At 39.9% G+C, this 25,749-nt stretch overlaps 1 long non-coding RNA gene across 1 annotated transcript in view; it reads right to left on the minus strand.

Moving 5' to 3' along the window:
* The window catches only part of LOC144464307 (uncharacterized), a 95,425-nt gene extending 72,962 nt beyond the window's left edge, over positions 1–22,463 (minus strand). Inside the window, exon 1 of the long non-coding RNA XR_013492063.1 lies at positions 22,383–22,463. This is a non-coding gene — a long non-coding RNA (uncharacterized LOC144464307). The remainder of the gene's footprint in view (positions 1–22,382) is intronic.
* Positions 22,464–25,749: the final 3,286 nt, after the last annotated feature.

The raw sequence follows: 25,749 nt of genomic DNA on the forward strand, positions 1-25,749 counted from the left end.
AAAATTACACACTTGAAAAAAATACTCATAAAAGTACAAGTACCCAAAAATCTACTTAATTATAGTAATGTGAGTATTTGTAATTTGTTACTTCCACCCCTGGTTATTAATTTCAATTCCATACGTCAGAACTAGATCGAGGGTATGGTTAAAACAGTGAGTGGGTTCATGTACACCCTGACTGAAGCCAATGGAGGCTAATAATGAGATAAACGCGGTAGCCAGGAAGTCATTATCAACGTCGACATAAATGTTAAAATCGCCTGCAATAATAACTTTATCTGATCTAAGAACTAAACTGGATAAAAACTCTGAGAATTCAGAAACAAATTCAGAATACGGGCCAGGAGCACGGTACACTATAACAAATTAAAGTGGCTGCGAGGTTTTCCAGGTCGGATGTAAAAGACTAAGAACAAGGCTTTCAAATGAATTATAATCTAGTTTAGGTTTAGGGCTGATTAACAGACTAGAGTTAAAAATGGCTGCAACTCCCCCTCCTCGGCCGCTGCCTCGAGGAATGTGGGTATTATTATGACTGGGAGGAGCGGATTCATTTAGACTAACATATTCATCTGGACACAGCCAGGTTTCGGTGAGAGTAAATCAATATGATTATCTGAAATTAATTCATTTACTAACACTGCTTTAGACGATAGAGACCTGATATTTAACAGTCCGCATTTAATTCTTCTGTTTTGTCTTTCTTTCACAGAATTTTTATGAGGTTGTTATGCACAATTCATTCATTCATTCATTCATTCATTCATTCATCTTCTAACCGCTTCATCCTCTAGAGAGACAAACAACCATTCACGCTCACATTCATACCTACGGACAATTTAGAGTTATCAATTAGCCTAGTCTGCAATCTGCATGTCTTTGGACTGTGGGAGGAAGCCGGAGTGCCTGGAGAGAACCCACACTGACACGGGGAGAACATGCAAACTCCGCACAGTAGGGCTCCCACGCCCGGGATCGAACCGGCAACCCTCTTGCCGTGAGGCGAGAGTGCTAACCACCACACCACCGTGCCACCTATGCACAACTCCTCTTTGTTTAATTTTAGATTTAGGTAATTTAGGTGGTTGGGGGACAGACACCGTTTAAAACTATGAAAACTATGGGTGGGTAATTGCACTAGAAGCTCAGAGAAGCGCATAGGACTGCGACTCTGAGTCCTGACCTCAACTCTGGGTTGTCAGGGATTTGAATTACTAATAAAATTTGCCAGGTTCCTAGAAATGAGAGCAGCTCCATCCAAAGTGGGATGAATGCCGTCTCTCCTAATAAGACCAGGTTTTCCCCAGAAAGTTGGCCAATTATTAACGAAATCCACATTGTTTGCTGGACACCACCGGGACAGCCAGCGATTAAATGATGACATGCGGCTAAACATGTCATCAGTGGTCAGATTTGGGAGGGATCCAGAGAAAACTATGGAGTCCGACATCGTTTTTGTGTATTCACACACCGAGGCAATATTAATTTTAGTGACCGCCGATTGGCATAACCGGGTGTCATTGCCACAGACGTGAATAACAACTTTACTGAATCTACGTTTAGTTTTAGCCAGCAGTTTTAAATTTGATTCAGTGTCGCCCGCTCTGGCCCCAGGGATACATTTGACTATGGCCGCTCGTGTTGCTAACTTCACGTTCCTCAGAATAAAGCTGCCAATAACCAGAGTTTTATCCTCTGCGGGTGTGTCGCTGAGTGGGGAAAAGCGTTTAGGAACATGAACAGGCTGGTGGTGAGCCGTGGGCTTCGGCTTGGAGCTGTGCCTCTGGCGAACAGTTACCCAACCTCCCGGCTGAACGGGTGTTACCGGAAGGCTATGCTATGTGGCTCCGTACCGGCTACAGGGGGCTGGCTAACTACCGCAGCTACTGAATGGTTTTCCATGGTGCGGAGCCGCGATTGTAATTCTCTAAGCCTCGCTTCCACCGCAGCAAATAAGCTACACTTGTTACAATTACCACTGACGCTAAAGGAGGCAGAGGCATAGCTAAACATTTGGCACACCGAGCAAGAAATAGCAGAGGGAGAAGCCATCGCTAACTGTTAAGCTAATGTAGCTACCAAGGCTAGGAACGTGCAAACAACAGCTAAGAGATTAGCAGGGAAGTCGTAAAAAGGAGGAGAGCTATAAGTGCTTAAACAGAACTAGTGTGGGTTAAGACTTGAAGTAGATGTTAAAGCAACTGAAGTGAGAAAGCAGAAAGCAGGCTAGTAGAATTCACTAGAGCAATACAGAGACGCTCTCACAGAAACACCGGAAATGACACAACTCGCTTACCGCAATACGTCAGCACGTCAGTGGGTTCCAATATTATAACAGGGTATGTGCGACTTACTGATCAATAATATGGAAGTTTGGGGGGAATTTAGAGAGAACTTATACAATAGGTATTTGTAATTACAGGGTACTTATTCTATTATTACAGAGTGCAGTCTGACAATAAAACTGAAAAATTGGAGGGAAGATGGAGTGATGACTTCTGCAGCAAGTAATAAATCAGATGTGCCGTCGGCAGACAGAATTCACCCACCCTAGATGTGACCGTTTTGTTTTGGAATCCCCCCCCCCCTAAGGAAGAAGGTGGAAGAAGGACGTTTTTCTATTAATTCAGAATTATTACAACATTGTATAATCTATCATCTCTATCTCTATCTGCAAATATCAGGGGTGGAAGTAACAAATTACAAATACTCACATTACTGTAATTAAGTAGATTTTTTGGGTACTTTTATGAGTTTTTTTTTCAAGTGTGTAATTTTACTCCTACTGCGGATGATACACAGTTGTATTTATCTATGAAGCCAGAAGAAAGTAATCAATTAACTAAACTTCACTAAACTGCCTTGAAGACATAAAAACCTGGATGAGCACTAATTTCCTGATGTTAAATTCAGACAAAACTGAAGTTATTGTTCTTGGCCCCAAACAACTCAGAGACTCTTAATCTGATGACATAGTTTCTCTAGATGGCATTGCTCTGGCCTCTAGCACTACCGTAAGAAACCTCGGAGTAACATTTGATCAAGATTTGTCTTTTAATTCTCATTTAAAACAAACCTCACTGACTGCATTTTTTCATCTGCGTAATATTGCAAAAATTAGGCCTATCCTGACCCGAAAAGATGCAGAAAAATTGGTCCACACTTTTGTTACCTCAAGGCTGGATTACTGTAACTCTCTATTATCTGGTAGCTCTAGTAAGTCCTTAAAAACTCTCCAGCTAATTCAGAATGCAGCAGCACGTGTACTAACAGGAACTAAGAAACGTGATCATATTTCTCCTGTTTTAGCTTCTCTGCACTGGCTCCCTGTAAAATCCAGAATTGAATTTAAAATCCTACTGTTAATTTATAAAGCTCTAAACGGTCAAGCTCCGTCATATCTTAGAGAGCTCATAGTGCCATATTATCCCACCAGAACTCTGCGCTCTGAGAATGCAGGGTTACTCGTGGTCCCTAAAGTCTCCAAAAGTAGACCAGGAGCCAAAGCCTTCAGCTATCAGGCTCCTCTCCTGTGGAATCATCTTCCTGTTACGGTCTGGGAGGCAGACACCGTCTCCACATTTAAGACCAGACTTAAGACTTTCCTCTTTGATAAAGCTTATAGTTGGGGCTGGCTCAGGCTTGCCTTGTACCAGCCCCTAGTTGGGCTGACTTAGGCCTAGTCTGCTGGGGGGCCTCCTATAATACACCGCATGGTCCTGCGGCCGCCGGCCGCCAGGCAAAAAAAAGAAAAAAAAAAAAATTAAAAATTAAAAAAAAAAAAAAGTGGTAGCCTAAATATAATTTTACATAAATATGAGTGAAATGGGCAGTGACAGACTGCACATTAAAAAATTAAAAATTAAAAAATAAATAAATAAATCTTCTCTTGGCGGCCCAAAACATTTTTATCAGCCACAAAATTAGTAATAAGTAATTAGTAATAATAAGTAATAATAAGTAATAATTAAATAAATATGAGTGAAATGGGCCTACCGGTAATATAAAGTGGTATTGGTCATCAAGCATTTTCTCGCGATCATTGAGTGATGACATTTGACAAGTGACAAATGAATGATGGGTAATGCACTCAATGTCAACAACAACATCACAACAAGAAAAGAAAATGGATCAAGGCACAAAAAGACGGGTGGAGAAGGGTGGAGCAGAGAAAAACAGAGAGAAAAAAAGGAAAGCTATGCTCGCCGAGAGTGAAAAGTATGCAAAAATATCAGATTTATTTATAAAAAAGTGTTTACCCGGAGGCGACAGACCGAGCACCTCTGCAGCAAGTGCAGCTAGCAGTACGGCCTCTGCCTCAGAGAGGAGCAAACTCCTTCGTAGCCTGCTAACTACTTAAAGGTAAGACATAATAATAATAATAAATAATAATAACTTAATTTGTATAACACCTTTCAAAACAGAGTTACAACGTGCTTAACAATAAAAACAATTACACAATAAAAACAATTAGTACATAAAACAATAAAACATCAAATAATTTAAAAACAGTTACAATAATTAATTACCATCAATTAAGAAAAGACCATACGATAAATGTGAGTCTTAAGAAGAGATTTAAAAGAAGACACTGAGAGACACATGTTTATTTTTATACTCTAGCTGTGCAGTGCTCTTGTCATGTTTTGGTGAAGCTATTGTAATATGCGTTGTGGCTGCTGTAACATTTATTATGGCTTATAACACATAGGGTCCTTCTTGTTTCTGTTGTAACTAGTGCTTTTGATAGAGCTATTGAAATGTGCACTATGGCTGTGCAGTGGCTTTTTTCATGTTTTGGTGAAGCTATTGTAATATGCATTGTGGTTGGTGTAAGATTTATGTTTCTGTTGTTATAATTTGGTTGTGCTGTATTCTGTCCAAGAGGGGGCGCCTATGGTTAATGGTGGAAGTAGGCTAAACCTTTAGGATGAAGTTGTGTGGTGTTTGATTTCAGATTTTCGTGTTTTGGTAGACATAGAGCTAGTATTATTAACTGAGGTTATTAGTCCGGCCTTTGAACGTGCCTGTATTTATGGGGGTTCTGCTGCTGCCTTATTATCTTGTGTGCTGTGCATTGTTGTCTACTGTACCAGTGTGATTGTAGTGAGTTGATTGCGTGGTGTGTGTTCTGAATTTCTGCATTCTCATCATATGGTTAGCTTTCCACATGATCCCATGCAAGCAACAAATCAGTTTTATCATTCATAATGACTGTGTCTGTATATCTCCTCTTCTATTGCGCATCAAGGCAGTGAGTGAGTGAGTGAATTTCTATGGTAGTTGTGGAACAGTCTGTGTCTCTGTGGCGCTCTGAAACATTCCGCCAATGGTAGTGTTTTTTATGTTAGTATGTGTAAAATCATCAATCATAGTACCTAGTAATATGTGGGAGGGGGGGATATGAGACACCATGCCTGTTCTTTCACAAATAAGGAACTGATGATCTAAAATGACATAAAAATGCATATATTTTTTTGTAAAATAATATGAACATTTTTCACCCCTGGCTGGCTGATGCACCGCCATGGGGCCTCTGTGTCAGAAATGCCAGGGCCTCTTTTTGGTCCCAGTCCGTCACTGGTGACGTGTGTGGTTGTGCTGCTGCCGTGGTCCTGCCAGATGCCTCCTGCTGCTGCTGTTATCATTAGTCATAATTCTACTGTTATTATACACATATGATTATTGTCACACATGTATACTATCAGATATTAATGTATTATTATTAATTATAATATTATTACTTTCATTAATGTTGTTGTAAGTTACTGTCATCACCGTCTGTCCTGCATCTCTCTCTGTCTCTCTCTCTCTCTCTCTCTCTCTCTCTCTCTCTCTCTCTCTCTCTCTCTCTATCTCATTGTGTCATACGGATTACTGTTAATTTATTATGTTGATCTGTTCTGTACGACATCTATTGCATGTCTGTCCGTCCTGGAAGAGGGATCCCTCCTCAGTTGCTCTTCCTGAGGTTTCTACCGTTTTTTTTCCCCCGTTAAAGGGTTTTTTTGGGGGAGTTTTTCCTTATCCGCTGTGAGGGTCCAAAGGACAGAGGGATGTCGTATGCTGTAAAGCCCTGTGAGGCAAATTGTGATTTGTGATATTGGGCTTTATAAATAAAATTGATTGATTGATTGATTGATTGATAATAGAATAGGTACCCAGTAGTTAAAAATACCTATTGTATAAGTTCTCTCTAAATTCCCCCCAAACGTCCATATTATTGATCAGGAGGTCGCACATACCCTGTTATAATAGAATAGGTACCCAGTAGTTAAAAAAACCCTATAATATAAATTCTCTGTAAATTCACGAATTGTTATTCCATAACTTAACATCTTGTTCCCCTGTGCCTACATATATATATTGGTACGTACTACACTGGTACACCATTAGTACAACAGATTACACCATAACTACCCGATAGTTATGGTGTAAATTGCGGGCTGTAATCTAAAGCGTTACCCATCACGGCTGCACTGTTGCCTTTTTCCAGTTGCCAAATGCAGTTGGCCACAATCTTTATTCCTGCACCATCTAATCTATGGTATTTCATAAACTCACTGCCATTTAGTGTTTAAGGAATATTTCTCCTACCTCTTTGTGTTTCTGCAATTTCCCCCTTTGCTTAAGAAACTCTTAAAAGTCCTCTTCTCTACTTCTTACGGTTTTCATCTTAGGAGCTCCCTTAAGGGCTAAGATGCTTTGTGAATAATTTTTATTCTAATCAGGACCTAGTGTTAACTTTAAGGGGAATTTCTAGAAAATGTTGTAGTTTGAAGAATTTTGTTATTATTTTGTCACTAGGAGCGACTCTTTGTACTAAAAAGCTTTGTGAATGTGGCCCCTCGAGTGCCTCTCAAAACAGTGTATGGTTTGAGAAGTTTCAAAGATGATTGATTATTTGATATAAAAAGCTGTGAATCCAGACACTATCACTAAGAATAGTTGCAAAGAAATGTCCATCCTAAATGTGAGTGACGAATCCATCCTCTTGATAAAAACATATCGAGCAGATACAATTGTCCCTCCTTTTTCCAGTTTTGTACTGACAGTTAAACCATGGTGATTATTATGATGAGCTTAATGGCAGAATTTAAGCCCCCAAACAGTGAAGAGGCACTGAGTTGTTGTGCCTTTCAAAGTATATTCTGTTTTGACAAACTTAAAAGTACAGGTCTTTTTTATTTCAATGGGGATGACTTAAAAAAATTGACATTGCAGTTGACAATTTGCAGTATAAAGAGTGTGTTCTTGGAATGTACATAGCTCAACCTTCACAGTGGTTAGACCTAGTCAAGGGCCTCTTAGCATGTATCCAAATACAGACTGTCATCAGCCCTGCCCAGTTCCTATGGTGACTATGCCTCATACCTAGATGGACCAGTAGTACCTCTGAGGCGAACAACCTGTCTTTGTTCCTGTGTAATAAACCAGGACCTGACTGCAGGATTAAGAATCCAGGGATGTGTGGGGGATGGGAAGTTGGTGAATAAATACGCCCTTTCTAACTGTGTATGTATGGTCAGATGTTATAAGTGTTCATTTGAGATAAGGCACACCTCTGATACTTTCAAAATGGCTAAATGTCTCATTGGCTCTATAATGGCAGAACTCTGTCTGGAGATTTGGTTTGTGGCAAGTCTTGGACTCACTCGCTGGCTGCATTTTCTACAAGAAAATATTTTCAACATTATGCAGAGCTGAACAAAATGTGTTTTTGATTCCTGGGAAGCAGCTTCTACCAGTAATTTCACTCTGTTGATTCTCTTTTTCTCTCTTTCTGCCTCAGGCTGTTTTACACCTCTACTTCACTCTGTGTTGCCACACCACTCTCACTTCAATGCAAATATCTGCTTGAGTACACAACCTGAACAAACAAATAATCATGCAAATGTATGATAAGAAGGCATGTTTGGGTTTCAGACAACTGTTCACTTTCAAAACTTAACACCAAGGTTTATCATTTACATCTGCCTCACTCACTTGAATTCATTTGGATAACACAGACCAGCTATAGAAACATATTGTGCTAACATGAAGAAAATGGCTTTAATCTCACACATAATTTTCACTGGCCTAACCTTTTCTCTGACTCACTGCAAGCTCAAGTCACTTGCTCAATTGTACTAACAGCTATGAACTTCATGTTTCCATTAGCATGAAAAGCCAGCTTTATAACTGATGGCTAGTGAAAAAAAAACGGCCCATGGAGCACATTTCTCTCAGCATAATGGAGGCCCTGTCTGTGCAGACAGCCACTGGTTCCAACCAACACCTCACTCCATGAGGTAATTGCCTGGAATAACAGAAAGCAGTGTATGTGATAACTTCTCTCACACACTCCTCGCTTGGCCCCTGAGCAGTAAGAGACTTAGAGGAGACAAATGAAATGCTTTTCTAAAAAAAATACTGTTTGATTTAATGAGTAAAGAGACCATTAAAGTGACACTCTGGTGATTTTCAACCAGCTTTGTACCCTAAAAATGTGAATAGGTATTTGTAGTTGGTAAACTTCCCTCCATCTTACTGGCGCCCAGATCTTCCTGCTCATAGAGTGCTCCAGAAATGAGTCCTACACTCTAAAATGATTCATGGGGATAGTGGATCATGCTTTAAATAAAGATGTTTTTCAGCATTAAAAGATTGTGTTTGTATTATCAACATGTTTTAGTCAGCTGACAACTTATTTTAAGAAGCTGGTCAAAATCAAAAACATTTTTGAGCAGGATGGAATTAAAATTAAGTTAAAATAAGTTAGAATATCTTAAATCAAATAGTTTGACCACTAAATACCACCACAACTTTTGGATAAATATTTAGTTCAACTTAATTAAGTTTATCGAGGTCAAAGCAAATCATTTTGGTTGTACTAAACTAACTGAGTTTGTCAGAACTACTCCAAAAGGTACATGCAAGTTGTTACTTTAATTTTTTTTAAGTGCAAAACCTGGAAATTTGCACTCCGGTTCCCTCATCTTGAAGTCGGTGGGTATTTTGAACTGGTTTTTGGTTAGATGTGTCTGTGGTCTGTGGTTAAGACAAACTAAAGACACTTTCAATTTTTTTTTGTGTCATAAAACATGTCAATAACTACCCCACTGTGAATTTTAATGCTTTTGTGTGTGTCTTAAAAAAGGCGGGTGCTAGAAAGTCCATGAGACTACAGAACACATACGGACACAGCTTTACAGCCCTGCTGTGGTGACAGCGTTAAGACATGCAACTGGTGTAGTTCATTTATAGCCTAACATTAGCTTTTTACTTTTAACAAAACATGTAAGTATAATAAATGTTTGTTTGCCAGAGAGCTTATTATCTGCAATAACCCAAAATCCAATGGGAAACTCCTAACTTTTTGACAAGGGAACCAGTGTGATGCTAAGTTCCACATTGGCCTACAGAAAAACATCATCCCTGGAGCACTCTATTTACCAGCGAAAATCCACTGCATGCCGCTGCATACCATGTTTTGTATCATCTGTGGATTTTCCTAGCTCTAGGGCTTTTACTTGACATAGATTCTACTTCCATGTTTTTGTCTGCCTGCCACCATTGACACCAAGAGCCATCATTAAACTGAACAGAATCAAACGCTGCCCCACTATTGTGTCATAAACTATATTAAGAATCATTCAGCATAACTTAAACGTGCAATAATGAGTCAACTTGTGCAACACTGCTTTTAATGCTATTTTTTTTAGATATATATTTATTGATTGGGATGATTGTGTACATGTGTACGGATATGTGTTGTGTATTTATTACTGTCTATTTTCCATATTTCAGGCATGGCACAGCAAATTTCATTGTACTTCTTGTGTAATGACAATAAAGTCTATTCTATTATTTTCTTTTTCTTTCGGCTGCTCCCTTTAGGGGTTGCCACAGCCAATCATCTGCCTCCATCTAACCCTATCCTTTGCATCCTCTTCTCTCACACCAACTGACTTCATGTCCTCTTTCACTACATCCATAAATCTCCTCTTTGGTCTTCCTCTAGGCCTCTTGCCTGGCAGTTCCAACCTAGGCATCCTTCTACCAATATATTCACTATCCCTCCTCTGAACATGTCCAAACCATCTCAGTCTGGCCTCTCTGACTTTATCTCCAAAACATCTAACATGAGCTGTCCCTCTGATGTACTCATTCCTGATCCTATCCATCCTCGTCACTCCCAAAGAGAACTTCAACATCATCTCTGCTACCTCTTGCTCTCACCACCGTCTTGTACACCTTTCCTTTCAATCTTGCTGGTACTCTTCTATCACACATCACACCTGACACTTTTCTCCACCCGTTCCAACCAGCTTGCACATGTTTCTTCACCTCTTTTCCACACTCTATGTTGCTCTGGACTGTTGACCCTAAGTACTTCAAATCCTTCACCTTCTTTATTTCTACTCCCTGTAACCTCACTGTTCCACTTGGGTCCTTCTCATTCACACACATATATTCTGTCTTGCTATGGCTAACCTTCATTCCTCTCCTTTCCAGGGCATACCTCCACCTCTCTAGATTTTTCTCCACCTGCTCCCTGCTCTCACTACAGATCACAATATCATCTGCAAACATCATAGTCCATGGAGATTCCTGTCTAACCTCATCTTTCAATCTCCAAACAAGATTGGGCTCAGAGCTGATCCTTGATGCGGTCCCACTTCCACCTTAAACTCCTCTGTCACACCTACAGCACACCTCACAACTGTCTTACAGCTCCCAAACATGTCCTGCACCACTCTAACATACTTCTCTGCCACTCCAGACTTCCTCATACAACACCACAGCTCCTCTTTTGGCACCCTGTCATATGCTGGCACCGGTGACTGTGGAGGCCAGGTCATCTGCCGCAGCACTCCATCACTCTCCTTCTTGGTCAAATAGCCCTTACACAGCCTGGAGGTGTGTTTGGGGTCATTGTCCTGTTGAAAAATAAATGATCGTCCAACTAAACGCAAACCGGATGGGATGGCATGTCGCTGCAGGATGCTGTGGTAGCCATGCTGGTTCAGTGTGCCTTCAATTTTGAATAAATCCCCAACAGTGTCACCAGCAAAACACCCCCACACCATCACACTTCCTCCTCCATGCTTCACAGTGGGAACCAGGCATGTGGAATCCATCCGTTCACCTTTTCTGCGTCTCACAAAGACACGGTGGTTGGAACCAAAGATCTCAAATTTGGACTCATCAGACCAAAGCACAGATTTCCACTGGTCTAATGTCCATTCCTTGTGTTTCTTGGCCCAAACAAATCTCTTCTGCTTGTTGCCTCTCCTTAGCAGTGGTTTCCTAGCAGCTATTTGACCATGAAGGCCTGATTGGCGCAGTCTCCTCTTAACAGTTGTTCTAGAGATGGGTCTGCTGCTAGAACTCTGTGTGGCATTCATCTGGTCTCTGATCTGAGCTGCTGTTAACTTGCGATTTTTGAGGCTGGTGACTCGGATGAACTTATCCTCAGAAGCAGAGGTGACTCTTGGTCTTCCTTTCCTGGGTCGGTCCTCATGTGTGCCAGTTTCGTTGTAGCGCTTGATGGTTTTTGCGACTCCACTTGGGGACACATTTAAAGTTTTTGCAATTTTCCAGACTGACTGACCTTCATTTCTTAAAGTAATGATGGCCACTTGTTTTTCTTTAGTTAGCTGATTGGTTCTTGCCATAATATGAATTTTAACAGTTGTCCAATAGGGCTGTCGGCTGTGTATTAACCTGACTTCTGCACAACACAACTGATGGTCCCAACCCCATTGATAAAGCAAGAAATTCCACTAATTAACCCTGATAAGGCACACCTGTGAAGTGGAAACCATTTCAGGTGACTACCTCTTGAAGCTCATCGAGAGAATGCCAAGAGTGTGCAAAGCAGTAATCAGAGCAAAGGGTGGCTATTTTGAAGAAACTAGAATATAAAACATGTTTTCAGTTATTTCACCTTTTTTTTGTTAAGTACATAACTCCACATGTGTTCATTCATAGTTTTGATGCCTTCAGTGAGAATCTACAATGTAAATAGTCATGAAAATAAAGAAAACACATTGAATGAGAAGGTGTGTCCAAACTTTTGGCCTGTACTGTATATTACACATACACATATTCGTGATTCACATGCTTGATTTGGCATAGGTTTTGCCCTTCCTGACACAACCCTCTGCATGCGGGCTTGGGACCGGCCCAATGGGAACACTGGCTTGTGCCCCTTGGGGCTGCATTCTATTCTATTCTATTCTATTCTATTCTATTCTAAAGAGTATAGAGGATGATTGAGAGAGCAAGCTGCCTCTTCCTCTATAAAACTCAGAGCAGACTGTTAAACTAAGCAGCACTGATGAAATATAAACCAAGATTCTTTTACTGTATTGCCTATTTCTGAATTCTAATCAGAAACATATTTTAGTGTACTCTTTAGCAGTAAAATAAGAAAGTTGGTTTGGCTGGTGGGTGATGCTTGGTGCTCCATTTAACTGTTTCCAACATGACGGCCAGTTCACAAACTTTCTCATGTTACAGCTAAACAGTACACTAAAATATGATTCTGATAATCTGCAGCGTTTGACACAATTGACCATCAAATTCTGCTACAGAGACTGGAACACTTAATTGGCCTAAAAGGTTCTGCACTAAGCTGGTTTAAATCTTATTTATCTGATCGTTTTCAGTTGGTTCATGTTCACGATGAATCATCCTTACATACTAAAGTTTGTTTTGGAGTTCCGCAAGGTTCTGTGCTCGGATCAATCCTATTTACTCTATGTATGCTTCCTTTAGGTTACATCATTAGAAATCACTCTGTAAATTTCCATTGTTATGCGGATGATACACAGTTGTATTTATCGATGAAGCCAGAAGAAAGTAATCAATTAACTAAACTTCAAAGACATAAAAACCTGGATGAGCACCAATTTCCTGATGTTAAATTCAGACAAAACTGAAGTTATTGTTCTTGGCCCCAAACAACTCAGAGACTCTTTATCTTATGACATAGTTTTCTAGATGGCATTGCTATGGTCTCTAGCACTACCGTAAGAAACCTCAGAGTAATATTTGATCAAGATTTGTCTTTTAATTCTCATTTAAAACAAACCTCACGGACTGCATTTTTTCATCTGTGTAATATTGCGAAAATTAGGCCTATCCTGACCCGAAAAGATGCAGAAAAATTGGTCCACACTTTTGTTACCTCTAGACTGGATTACTGTAACTCCCTATTATCAGGTAGCTCTATTAAGTCTTTAAAAACTCTCCAGCTAATTCAGAATGCAGCAGCACATGTACTGACAGGAACTAAGAAACGAGACCATATTTCTCCTGTTTTAGCTTCTCTGCACTGGCTCCTGGTAAAATCCAGAATTGAATTTAAAATCCTACTGTTAACTTATAAAGCGCTAAATGGTCAGGCTCCGTCATATCTTAGAGAGCTCATAGTGCCATATTATCCCACCAGAACACTGCGCTCTGAGAATGCAGGGTTACTTGTGGTCCCTAAAGTCTCCAAAAGTAGATCAGGAGCCAGAGCCTTCAGCTATCAGGCTCCTCTCCTGTGGAATCATCTTCCTGTCTGGTCCGGGAGGCAGACGCTGTCTCCACATTTAAGACTAGACTTAAAGGGCCAGTGTGTAAAATGGGTTGAAAACCGTTGAAAACAGTGACATCAGTGGTCAAATTCTAGATTGCAGGGCTCACTCGCTCACCCCTCCCGTTGGGTAAATGACGGTGCCTTGCGCAGACACGGGTTTTTCAGGAGTAGGTCTGTCAAGCGACAAGGTGAATATTTACTTAGAAATCTAAACCATGTTACTGTCACCGAGTGGTAGTGTGTGACTGGCAGTGTGTAACACCACGTTTTCTGTTGAGGAGCACACCAAACAATGCCAGGGGAGGATTTGATAAAAAAATACTTTATTACAAAAGATGGCTAAAATAATTTAAAATACAGGTGCTCCTAGGAGCAGTCTAAAAAGAGTCCAAAGAAGCTGTTACACAAACTGTCCACTGGCTCCACAAATCGTAGGTGGGGGAGTCCTCCGCTGCAGACTCCTGTAGCGTGGGGGCCAGCAGCCTTAGAAAGAAGATAAAATATCCATCAGGGTAATCACTAACCTATCAGTCTTATATTGTTGGAGTTTTCTGAACAAAAGCACTAAATTTGGATGGGAAAGAGAAAATATAAACCACAGCAACCCGAAAATCAAACACAAATGAAACTAAATAAATAAACAAATCACTCCAAAGAATAAATTCACTGCAACTCAAAATAAGCCCCGTCCAAATTAATGAAATTGTCCCAATGAAGACCGATGGCAGGATGCCCAAGTGGTGTTGTTTTTCTTTGTCTTGGATAAGAGTTGTAATAAAACAATCTGCACAAACAGCTAACAGGTGATTTCTCCTTCAATACTCGTCGTAATGGAAGTGGAGGGGTACTTATCTGGAGGAAGGGTGTAACGCGTCCCCACCCTTCCGCTTTTATCCACGGCTCTCCCCTCACACCATGCGTCCAGGCCTCTCACTGGTGTGCAGGCAACCGGACCCTCTGTGCGGCGGCAGCGGCTTCCTCCGTCCGGTAGCAGGTATACACGTTCTCTGTAGCACTGTTCCCCCAAACCTGGAACAAGATGCCTCCGTGCTGCAACAGCCGTACGACCAGGATCTCCTTTACAGCGTCTGTCAGCTCCACTGCTCTGTCTGCCACTCTCCTCCCATCTCCCTGTGAGAAAAAAATAAGACCCAACTACCCACACCTGTGTCTTAATTATGCGCCGGCTGCGCCATGAGAGAGAGGTGTGCCCATCAATTAAGGTGACGATCAGCGCGCGCACACACACACACACACCTAGTCACCCTGTGACATTACGATATTGTATTGAATCACTCACGAGCAGGAGACCAGAGTAGCGTTTGGGAAAAAGGCCCGTTTATTTGAGCACTCCAAAAACTCTGGTAACACTCCAGGGGGTAAAAGACTCTGTCCCAAACTCTGACTCTTCTAGCGTAACACACACACTTCATACACACATACTCACTTACAGTACCTAGCGGAGCAGCCCTCCCCTCTCTGCTCCACCAATCTCCAGCCTGCACACTGACCAACAGCGTAGCCTGTAAACAAAACTCAGCTGTTAATTTAGCCTAGCAATATCTCTGGACTATAGTAGCTGCAATGGACGACTTTGAACGCGATTTTGAAGAGTTTCTTGTAGCGGACACAGATCCAGAGCCATACCTGTTTGAACCAGAGCATACAGATGAGGAACTCCATGTGTTGGATGCTGAGCGGGCGAGAAGAGAGGCTGAATCCTCCGCTCCCATTTTGCTGCACAGAATGGGATTCGGTGCTACCATCGTTGGGGAGATATATCATCAGGAGGAAAAGCGCCACAGAGAGTGTATCACAAGGAGTGAAGTTGTGTCTTCTTTTCCTTGCAGATGACGGTTTGGGTTCATTCTCTCCTGTTGCATGGTAAGTGTGGTCCATTCGCAAACTTTATAACTAAAAAAACTTTTCACTACTCTCTATCGACGAACTACCAACACTCTGTGCTGTTTTTCTCCTCCTTCTTCCTTCCTTCCGCTGTCTTCGTTGGTTTATTTATACACGCGAAATGCGTTCTCTGGCTGGCTGGATTGTCTGCTCGGGCTGCCGTACATACACATCAAGATGGTGATCAAGATGGCAACCTCTCTAAAGCAAGGCCCTTGCTATATATATATATGTATATATATATATATATATATATATATATATAGATATATATATATATGTATATATATGTGTGTAAAAGCATAATTATAAGGCTACGAAAACTAAACGAATTTTATTTTATAGCGATTATACACTCATATAAACATATTAATGGGTAGAATATTCAGATTCAGATTCAGATTTGACAATAAACCATGCCAAATATTACACACTGGCCCTTTAAGAGTGGGTCAGCTCGATCTTACAACTCCTTCTTAGTGAAAGATCTTCTTAAAGGGCCGTTTTTAACTGACATAATTAGACCATGTTGTGTACACCATCACTGATGAATACAAACAAGAAATACAATACCACAGTGATTTATAATGACTTTATTTTCTGGGACCAGTATGAACTACTGTACATGTTTCATGTGGGCACTGTACAAAAATTAACCATCTCTTCTAATCATCCAGTAAATTAAAAGACAGTTCTTAAATACAAAACTGAATCAATGTACTCTTACTTAATGTGTATTTAATAAACTCAGAACTCAAAGTGCCTTGGATTTCTTACTTCCTGTTTACAATTGTTTGTACTGATATCACATATCTTGTCATGCTTTGATAAGACATCTGGCATTAAGCTGTGTGGTGCCTCTTTGGATCTCTGCATCCTTTCTTACAGAAGAATTAAGCAAGGCTGTGTTCTAAACTCATTTATTATAATTTTTTCAATATCTGTAAAGACCCAGCACCATGTGTGTCTTAGTCGTTTCCTTTGCACTGAAAAGCTAGCTGTGTTTCGTTGTGAAAGCCACTTTTAGTAGGTACAGTTTGGGACTCAGAAAGCAGACATGTTGAAACTCCTTCACTCCTTCTGAGATGAGCGACACTCCATCCACATCCGCCTCTCCTAGTGTCTCACAAGCTCAGTACTCTGGCCCTCTGGAAACTCTGTTTCATTAGGTTTAAAACAGATGTTTTACATAAAGACTGCATAAAGAAAATATATGACCGAGGTTCATCTTTCCTCTTTACTTTGATGGTGTTTACTGTACATCCGCAGATGAACAGTGTATTAATTATAGCTTTAGTTTTTACCAAAGTCCCCCAATTTTAGTGGACCAAAGATCATTTGACCAATTAAAACAAACTTTAGTCATGATATCTAATATTTGGTGTTAAAGTGTTTTCAGTCATCGACTGTCTGAACTCTGTGATCCCAGAGGACATGTATATCTCCCCAGCCCTGGTGATAAACAGGAAAAAACAATTTACAATAAGAAACAGTGTGTGTAGTATATACAGAATATGCAGAACATTATTGTTTTACCATGGGTGACAGAGCTGTACATTGTGCAGGGTTATAGGCACAATTATAGGGACATATGACATTTATTATATTATTTAGAACATTTCTTTACTTTGCAGTCTGCATGCACAAACACTGCTGGTAATATACACGTTTGTGAACACAGATTTTTAATAAATCAAAAATGCATATCAAAACACTTCTTTGTCCTTACTTATATGACCAGTAAGGTCTACCATAAATGTAGACATTTCACACAGACTTATGAGCAAATGTTCAAATGAGGTGCAAAACAGCTGATAATAACAAATGAGTAAGTTAAGGTTAGCATACAACGGCTGTTTATTAGCATTGTTAGCGTCGGTTATCTTCTGAAGCTAGCAGTTAGCTACACTGCTGGCAGGTCAACAATTTAAACAGTGTTGGTTTGGAGACGTTTAGTGGATAAGATCAACAACAACAAAGTTTGACTTACTTCATGACTGCAGCAGCAGTGCATCTCAAACACGGTGTGTTTACTTTGAAAATTCCCTGTGATCATCTCTCTCAGTTGTGAGAAAGTAGCGGAAATATCATTGTATAACAGTTATGAATGATATTAATTATTTAGGCTATTTGTTGTTAGTTGTATTTATTTCGTTTCGCTCTCCTTAAATTGACCACTGCAGCCAACACGCTTCAAAACAATGTGCAACTTTTACTTTGAAGGCTGTTTCCGGCTCTCGACTTCCTTTTTCAATTTTCATTGTACAAGCTGGATAAAGGAACAAGCGGACGCTTTGACAAGCTGAATTGCATTACACGTCTTACAACAATGAAATAATACCCCCAAAAGTGGGATTTCTCATTATACAACGTGAACAATGCAGATGCAGTGTACTTTCAAACCTTTACAAAATAAAAAAGTAGCCTTGCCTTTTACATTGTCCTTAAGACCTCTTGTGTTTAAAGATAAAAAAAGAAATCTCTGACTTTAGAAAAGGCATTTTAAGAAAATAAAAAAATAAATCTGAACTTTACCTTTACTCTTTGTTATAAGAAAATAACCAGCCTCTTAATATGTGTACTTAAGTTAGATGTTCCTCTGAAAAAAAAGTTCTCACCCCTCCTGCAATTGTACAGTAACTTATCCTGTTAGGTTACATGTTAGTGTTCAGTTTTTCAGTTTGATCTGTTTCCCATTAATGAAACCGAAAGGGCCGCAGAAATATGCCTTCATCCTGGCTTTCCTTGCATCTTGAATCCGCAGCCATAAAGCCTCCCTGGCCTGCTTATCTGCCATGGTTAAATCTTCAGAGAAGCGAACTCCGGCCGCCTTACATGCATCGGACCCATCTCTGTGTTGCGGCTTGACAAACTGGATGATCACCTGGCGTGTTCTCTTCTCTTTCTTCCTTCCCAACCGGTGGACGGTGTCTACGATATCATCCATCTTCTGTGCCCATGGCGATGCAATCTTCTTGAGTAGGTTTATCACCTCCTCCCCTGTGTTTTCATTTTCCATTTCTTTCATGCCTTTTACTCTCAGATTCCACCGCCTGCTGTATCTGTCATGTTCACCGGATCTTTCTTTGACAGTGTTTTCTTTTTCTAGAACAACCACTTTCTCTTCCAACTCCGCCACTTTACTTTTGCATTCTTTGACTTCTGCTGCATTGAACTCCAGCGCTGTAGCCAGGCTGCCAATCATCATACTGTTGGCTTTAATCTGCGACTCGACGTCCTCCAGCTTTCTTTCTTGCCTGTCAAATCTTGAGCCTAGGGTGTTAATGGCCGTCAATATGATCTCCAACGAGGACTCCTCGTTTGGTTTCCCCCATTTACGTCTCTGGAAGCTTTTAGTTGGAGTGTTTGCCGGAGAATTGTGTACTTCATGCGGCCTCGTGCCTATGACCAAATCACAGCCGTGACGATATACGAGTATAACATCACTCCCTCTCGTGTGATATTGCTTAAATATATATATTTATAATTGTTGACTGCTTCAAAGTTTGTAAATGTATTGCTAAAATAAATAATATAAAAAAAGACAGACTTAAAAACCGACTTCTAGAGGAAAAAAACAAAACAAAAAACTGACTTCCGGTATGGACTTCTGATATGTATACAACTTCCGGTATGGACTTCCTGTATGGATTGGCTATATCAAAGAGTATTGATACCAAGAGGCGAAGCTCAATAGAACGCCCCATAGCAACAGACTCGCCCATGGTTTCGTCCTACCGCCGCCATTTTGGACTGTCAGCAGACCGCAGCAGACCCCCTTGCATACAAAAACACACAGACAAACTGAAGTATATCGCTATTAATTATGCTTACAATGCTACTCACCTCGTGATAGCTTGGTCACAGCTGCTTTTTCACGTTTTTGTAAAGCAAAATATAGACTTAAAAAAAAAAAAAAAAACGAAGAAAAACGGCCTAGATGGCATCTCTACATATTACATCCACTTATGAGAAGATTAACTTAATTACTCCTTAAAAATCACCCTTATAAGCCAATCTACCAAAAAATAAAAATAAAAAAAAATCAGTATTTTAACTAGAAATACATTAATGGCAATGTCACATAGTCAGGAATAAAAGATTTATTTACAGTTTGTACAGTTAGGGGACAGTAATAATAATAATAATATATAGGCTATTTTAATATGATATATTTTAATGCTAAAGCAGTAATCAGTTCTGATATAAATGGTCCAAGAAGTCATATCTATATATATCTATATATATCTATATATCTATATATATATAGATATATAGCCTTTTGGACTGTTGAGCTTGGACTGTTGCGCCCAGACAACATGCAAGAGAGAGAGGACGAAAAAAGTAAAAGAAAACAGTGTAGTGCAATTAACTGCAACAACTATCAGTGGAACACCCCGCACCTGGCCTTCCACCATTTCCTGAAGGATCCCGACAGGTAAGAACTCCTGAGGTGTACGTTTTGAAGTGTTTTAATATCAATTTAATATGCCAGTTTTGGAGGGATATATATGGCCTCTTAGACCATTTATATCAGAACTGATTACCGCTTTAGCATTAAAATATATTAAAATAGCCTATATATTATTATTATTATTATTATTATTATTATTATTATTACTGTCCCCTTACTGTACAAACTGTAAATAAATCTTTATTCCTGACTATGTGACGTCGCCATTAATGTGTTTCTAGTTAAAATATTGTTTTTTGTTTTTTGTTTTTTTTAAATTTTTTGGTAGATTAGCTTATGGGGTGATTTTGAAGGAGTAATTAAGTTAATCTTCTCATAAGTGGATGTAATATGTAGAGATGCCATCTAGGCCGTTTTTATTCGTTTTTTTTTTTTTTTTTTTGTTAAGTCTATATTTTGCTTTACAAAAACGTGAAAAAGCAGCTGTGACCAAGCTATCACGAGGTGAGTAGCATTGTAAGCATAATTAATAGCGATATACTTCAGTTTGTGTGTTTTTGTATGCAAGCGGGTCTGCTGCAGTCTGCTGACAGTCCAAAATGGTGGCAGTAGGACCAGGGCCGTACGCAGGATTTTTGAAATACCGAGGTCATTTAGTTGTGGTGCATGAAATTTTTGTCAATTATCAAAAGGCTTCAATCTCATGCATTTTGATAGCCAAATTAAGAGGTTACATCTATAAAGAACTACACACATCATATTAGATTAATCCCATTTTATCATGTTTCTCTTCCCACTTCATACTATAGCGTAATTGCCTTTCACCAAACTTTGTTTGTGGGTATTTATAAAGGCTACATACACATACTATATCTTGTTTTTTTTTCGGGCTATCCAGATTTGCCATCATTACATGTCCTCCTATGTGCCTCTATTTTATATTAATTTTTATATCAATGAAAAAAACAAATCCGTGTTACTAAATTCTTCTTCTTTCTTCTTTGTATCTCACCATAGCAAATTGGAAGTTGACATATTCTGCCATATATGAAGAGGGGAGACTCTCTGGAATCTGGCAATATAAGAACCATGATGCTGGAACATTCTGTCACTTCACAGCTGTCCAAAACATGTGGTTTGTGCCAGGCGGACATGATTGCCAGTATTTTTTCATTATTGCAGGAAATTCCATTGACTCATTCACAAGTCAAAAATGTGTTTTATCTGAAAGAAACATACAATATTTACATCTATGATAATAGAAAAATAGTCAACCAAGTGCAATGATGTCCTCCAAGATAATATTTGCCACTTTGTTTACAGTAAAAAAAAAATTCTGGATGTTTTCTTGTCGACATGAACTTGACTTACTTCTCTGTGCTCCGTGCTGCTCTTTGACCTGGCCTGAATGTTTTTTTGTTGTTGTTTTTCAGGTTCAGTTATTTACTGGGGGGGCATTTTGGGCACTGAGGGGGGGGGGGGGGGGTTGGGGGGGTGTCCCCCCTCAATGTATATGGTGACTACTGCCCTGTCACGCATGCATAATTAGGCTACAGTTGTCTGGGTGCGCAAAGGTGAAGTGCGCTGGTCTTGTCATACAAAGTTTGATGGAGTGTCAACTGGACAATATGGAGATATTTGCATCTTGAAAGCCAGACTACAAATGTGGATAGACAGGGAGAAACACAGGCAAACCTAAGACGTGGTAAAATACGATATTCCTCGCTATATGAACTGACTGATAACAAGATCTGTATAATGGATTGTAAAGAAATTCGTCAGGTTTTTATTTTGTAGACAATTGATCTGTATTTATAGCATGATGGGATGACAGCACAATGATGTGTGTGGTATCACTGGAAAGCTCTGGTCCTGCGCTTTCATGTGATATGCGTGGCATTTCTGTGTCGCTGTGAAAACATTGGACCATGGGGAGAAAATCCATAGAGAAGAACAGGTGTGAATTTGGACGCACGATGCGTCGTTCGGGCCCATAGGGTTAAAATAGCAAGCTAACGTTACCTAGCTAATGTTTGCTAACGTTTCATATGTTTCATTCATTCATTCATTGCAACATTACTTCATGCAAGTACAGCCAGCCGCTGCCTCTTGTTAGAAGAATTACAAGAAGCAAGCAAGCATCCCAAACTGAAATGATTTTAGTTTATTCAGTTACCTGGCTCGATCGCTGACTGCTGTCCATGCCTGCTTCAGACAGTCTGAGTGGCAGCCTGACAGGTGCTCGAGTCGCCCCACTAAACACAGCACGTGTGTGAGTGCGTCGATCAAGTAAGAGTACCAGAATTCTTTTTTTTTAAATAATTGTTATTATGGAGAAGAGAGAGTCACTCAATCACCTTCCATCGGTCCTCTCACGTACTTTCACATCACAAATGAAATGGTTTATTTTTATTTTCATTTTATACATTCATTTAGGTCGGAAAAAAATACAGAGGTCATGACCTCGGTGTCCTCAATGGTACTTACAGCCTTGGGTAGGACGAAACCATGGGTGAGTCTGTTGCTATGGGGCGTTCTATTGAGCTTCACCTCTTGGTATCCATGCTCTTTGGAATATAACAGAGTCGCGACAACGGAAGTCCAAAATGCTTGTGCGTCACGTGACTTGTGTAGACCTTGTATAGTTCCAAGGCTATTCAAGAGAAGGTTGAGACACGGGGTCAAACATGGGGGGATTGCACATGCGCAGTGTAACTTGAGCTGCAATGCTGGAGGGTGACAGCAGGGGCGCTGGATAAAATGCGCTGGATCCGCTCAGGCGATCAAGGAGTGCGCTTGGTGCGGTCTGCTTGGACTTTTGGACGGCGGCTGCCTGAAGTTGTCGGAATTGCATCTCTGTCATTCTCACCCACAACGCAGGCCACCAGTGACAGTCAAGTAATAAGCTGTGAAAATGACATGCATGCACATACAGTGCCCTCCAAAAGTATTGGAACAGTGAGTCCAATTCGTTTACTTTTGTTGTAGGCTGAAAACATTTGGGTTTGACATAAGTATGAGACAAGAGATCAACATTTCAGCTTTTATTTCCAGGTACTTACATCTGGATCTGATACACAACTTAGAAGATAGCATTATTTGTAATGGAACACAAAATTTTTAGGTGAGCAAAAGTATTGGAACATATAAACTTAAAACAGATTAAAGTGAATGAGACTTAATATTTAGTTGCAAATCCTTTGCTTTCAATAACTGCATCAAGCCTGTGACCCATTGACATCACCAAACTTTTGCATTCTTCTTTTGTGATGCTTTTCCAGGCTTTCACCACAGCCTCTTTCAGCTGTTGTTTGTTTTGGGGGGTTACTCCCTTCAGTCTCCTCTTCAGCAGGTAAAATGCATGCTCTATTGGGTTTAAGTCTGGAGACTGACTTGGCCAGTCTAAAACCTTCCACTTCTTGCCCCTGATGAACTCCTTTGTTGTTTTGGCAGTGTGTTTTGGGTCGTTATCTTGCTGCATGATGAAGGATCTCCCAATCAGTTTGGTTGCATCTTTCTTTAAATTAGCAGACAAAATGTTTCTGTAGACTTGTGAGTTCATTTTGCTGCTGCCATCATGTGTTACATCATCAATGAAGATGAAAGAGCCCGTCCCAGAAGAAGCCATTCAAGCCCAAGCCATGACATTACCTCCACCGTGTTTCACAGATGAGCTTGTATGTTTGGGATCATGAGCAGATCCTTTCTTTCTCCAAACTTTCACCTTTCCATCACTTTGGAAAAAGTTAATCTTTGTCTCACCAGTCCATAAAACTTTTTCCCAAAATTTTTGAGGCTCATCTCTGTACCTTTTGGCAAATTCCAGCCTGGCCTTCCTATTCTTTTTGCTAATGAGTGGTTTGCATCTTCTGGTGTAGCCTCTGTACTTTTGTTCATGAAGTCTTCTGCGAACAGTAGATTGTGATACCTTCACTCCTGCCCTCTGGAGGTTGTTGCTGATGTCACTAACAGTTGTTTTAGGGTCTTTCTTTACAGCTCTCACAATGTTTCTGTCATCAACTGCTGATGTTTTCCTTGGTCTACCTGTTCGATGTCTGTTGCTTAGTACACCAGTGGTTTTTTTCTTCTTCAGGACATTCCAAATGGTTGTACTGGCTATGGCCAATGTTTGTGCAATGGCTCTGATTGATTGTCCATCTTCTCTCAGATTCACAATTGCTTCTTTTTCACCCATAGACAGTTCTCAGTTTTCATGTTGGTTCCACCTCTAAATGCAGTCTGCACAGGCAAAACCTATCGTACCCAATCTGAACCTGAGCTCAGACATTCAGTGCTATTTATTGTTTGAATAATCAATGTAATTGGGAAACACCTGGGCAACAAAACACACCTGTCAGTCACATGTTCCAATACTTTTGCTCTCATGAAAAATGGGTGGGTTCAAACAAAAGTTGCTATCTTCTAAGTTGTGTATCAGATCCAGATGTAAATACCTGGAAATGAAAGCTGAAATGTTGATCTCTTGTCCCATATTCATCTTTTGATGTCAAACCCAAATATTTTCAGTCTACAACAAAAATAAAGGAATTGGCCTCACTGTTCCAATACTTTTGGAGGGCACTGTATCCCAGAACCAACAAAATGGAGCCAGATCAAATACCTCTTGTTTTGCTGTGTGATGTTTCCAGCACAAAGCTCTTCCCCAGACTTTTAGTTCATTTGTTATTTGTGTGGTGACTGTTTGTGTGTGAAAACGCAAAATAAATCATTTTTGTCCTGCAATTGTTTCTATGTTTTGTGGTGTGTGACATCAAGACAATAATGAAACTGGGAATATTTGAATACTGGAATATGTCAAAATGTGTCAATAAGCTCTTTTTTCAATATCATTTTAATTTGTTTTTCTTCCTTAATAAAGTAGCTAACCTTAACTAATGCCTCTGGTAAAGAACTAGGGCTGTTGTCATTGGTTTTGATTCTGAGAATCATCCTTCAGTGTAACACTAGATATTATCACAATATATTTTGCTGTTAAGCCAGGGCACAGATTATCAGTTTTGCCATAATAGTTAAATTCTATTGCAAAAACAAACATTTTCATTCATAAATTCCCAAATGTAACCAAAAATACAAATTGACCATGAAACAAACACCCGGTCTGCAGAGACATACTATTGGAGAGGGGGATAAGTGCTGTCCCATTCCTATTGGTAGCATCCGGAGCCCTTTCAGACTCTCACACTCAATCACTTACAGCTGACGTCAGTTAAGTCAGTGAGGGTTCAGGGCTTGAGTCTTTAGGGGCCGGATTGGAATTGGGCCTAAGAGACTTGGGACGCACCCTTTGTATAGTTCCCGGAAGTTACTGGCGGGCCCTTTAAATACATAATACTGAGAGACAGAACTCTGATTTTTGGTAAGTAGCTGTCAATAACTACATTGATTTATAATATATGTGTAGCACGCCATAAACAGTTACATCTTTATGTTGTTTTTTTAAAGTAAAATGTACTAATATTTGAGGACAAGTGTTAGTTTACTACAGTTAGGTAAGACTCTATTAATCCCAACCTTGGAAATTCACGTTACAGCAGCTCAGAGCTCAGAGCAGAGGCAATAGAAAAAGGATAAAATATTTTTTAAATACAAATTAGACATAATGAAAATAATAGAAAATCCATATACATCTTTCACTGAAACAAATACTGTATGCTCATGATTAATAGCTGCACAGGATGAGTGTAATACACATGATGTGTAAGTTAGTATTTTTACTGTAAAAATATAGGAATGTATAGATATCCCGCAGGAAGTGGCAAAATATTGCACACAGGAATATTACACACTATGTACACAGTGCACAGTTTAAATATAAGGGATGTGGATGAGGATA

This window comes from Epinephelus lanceolatus, chromosome 9 (genome assembly GCF_041903045.1).
Source record: "Epinephelus lanceolatus isolate andai-2023 chromosome 9, ASM4190304v1, whole genome shotgun sequence".
Taxonomy (NCBI): Eukaryota; Metazoa; Chordata; class Actinopteri; order Perciformes; family Serranidae; genus Epinephelus; species Epinephelus lanceolatus.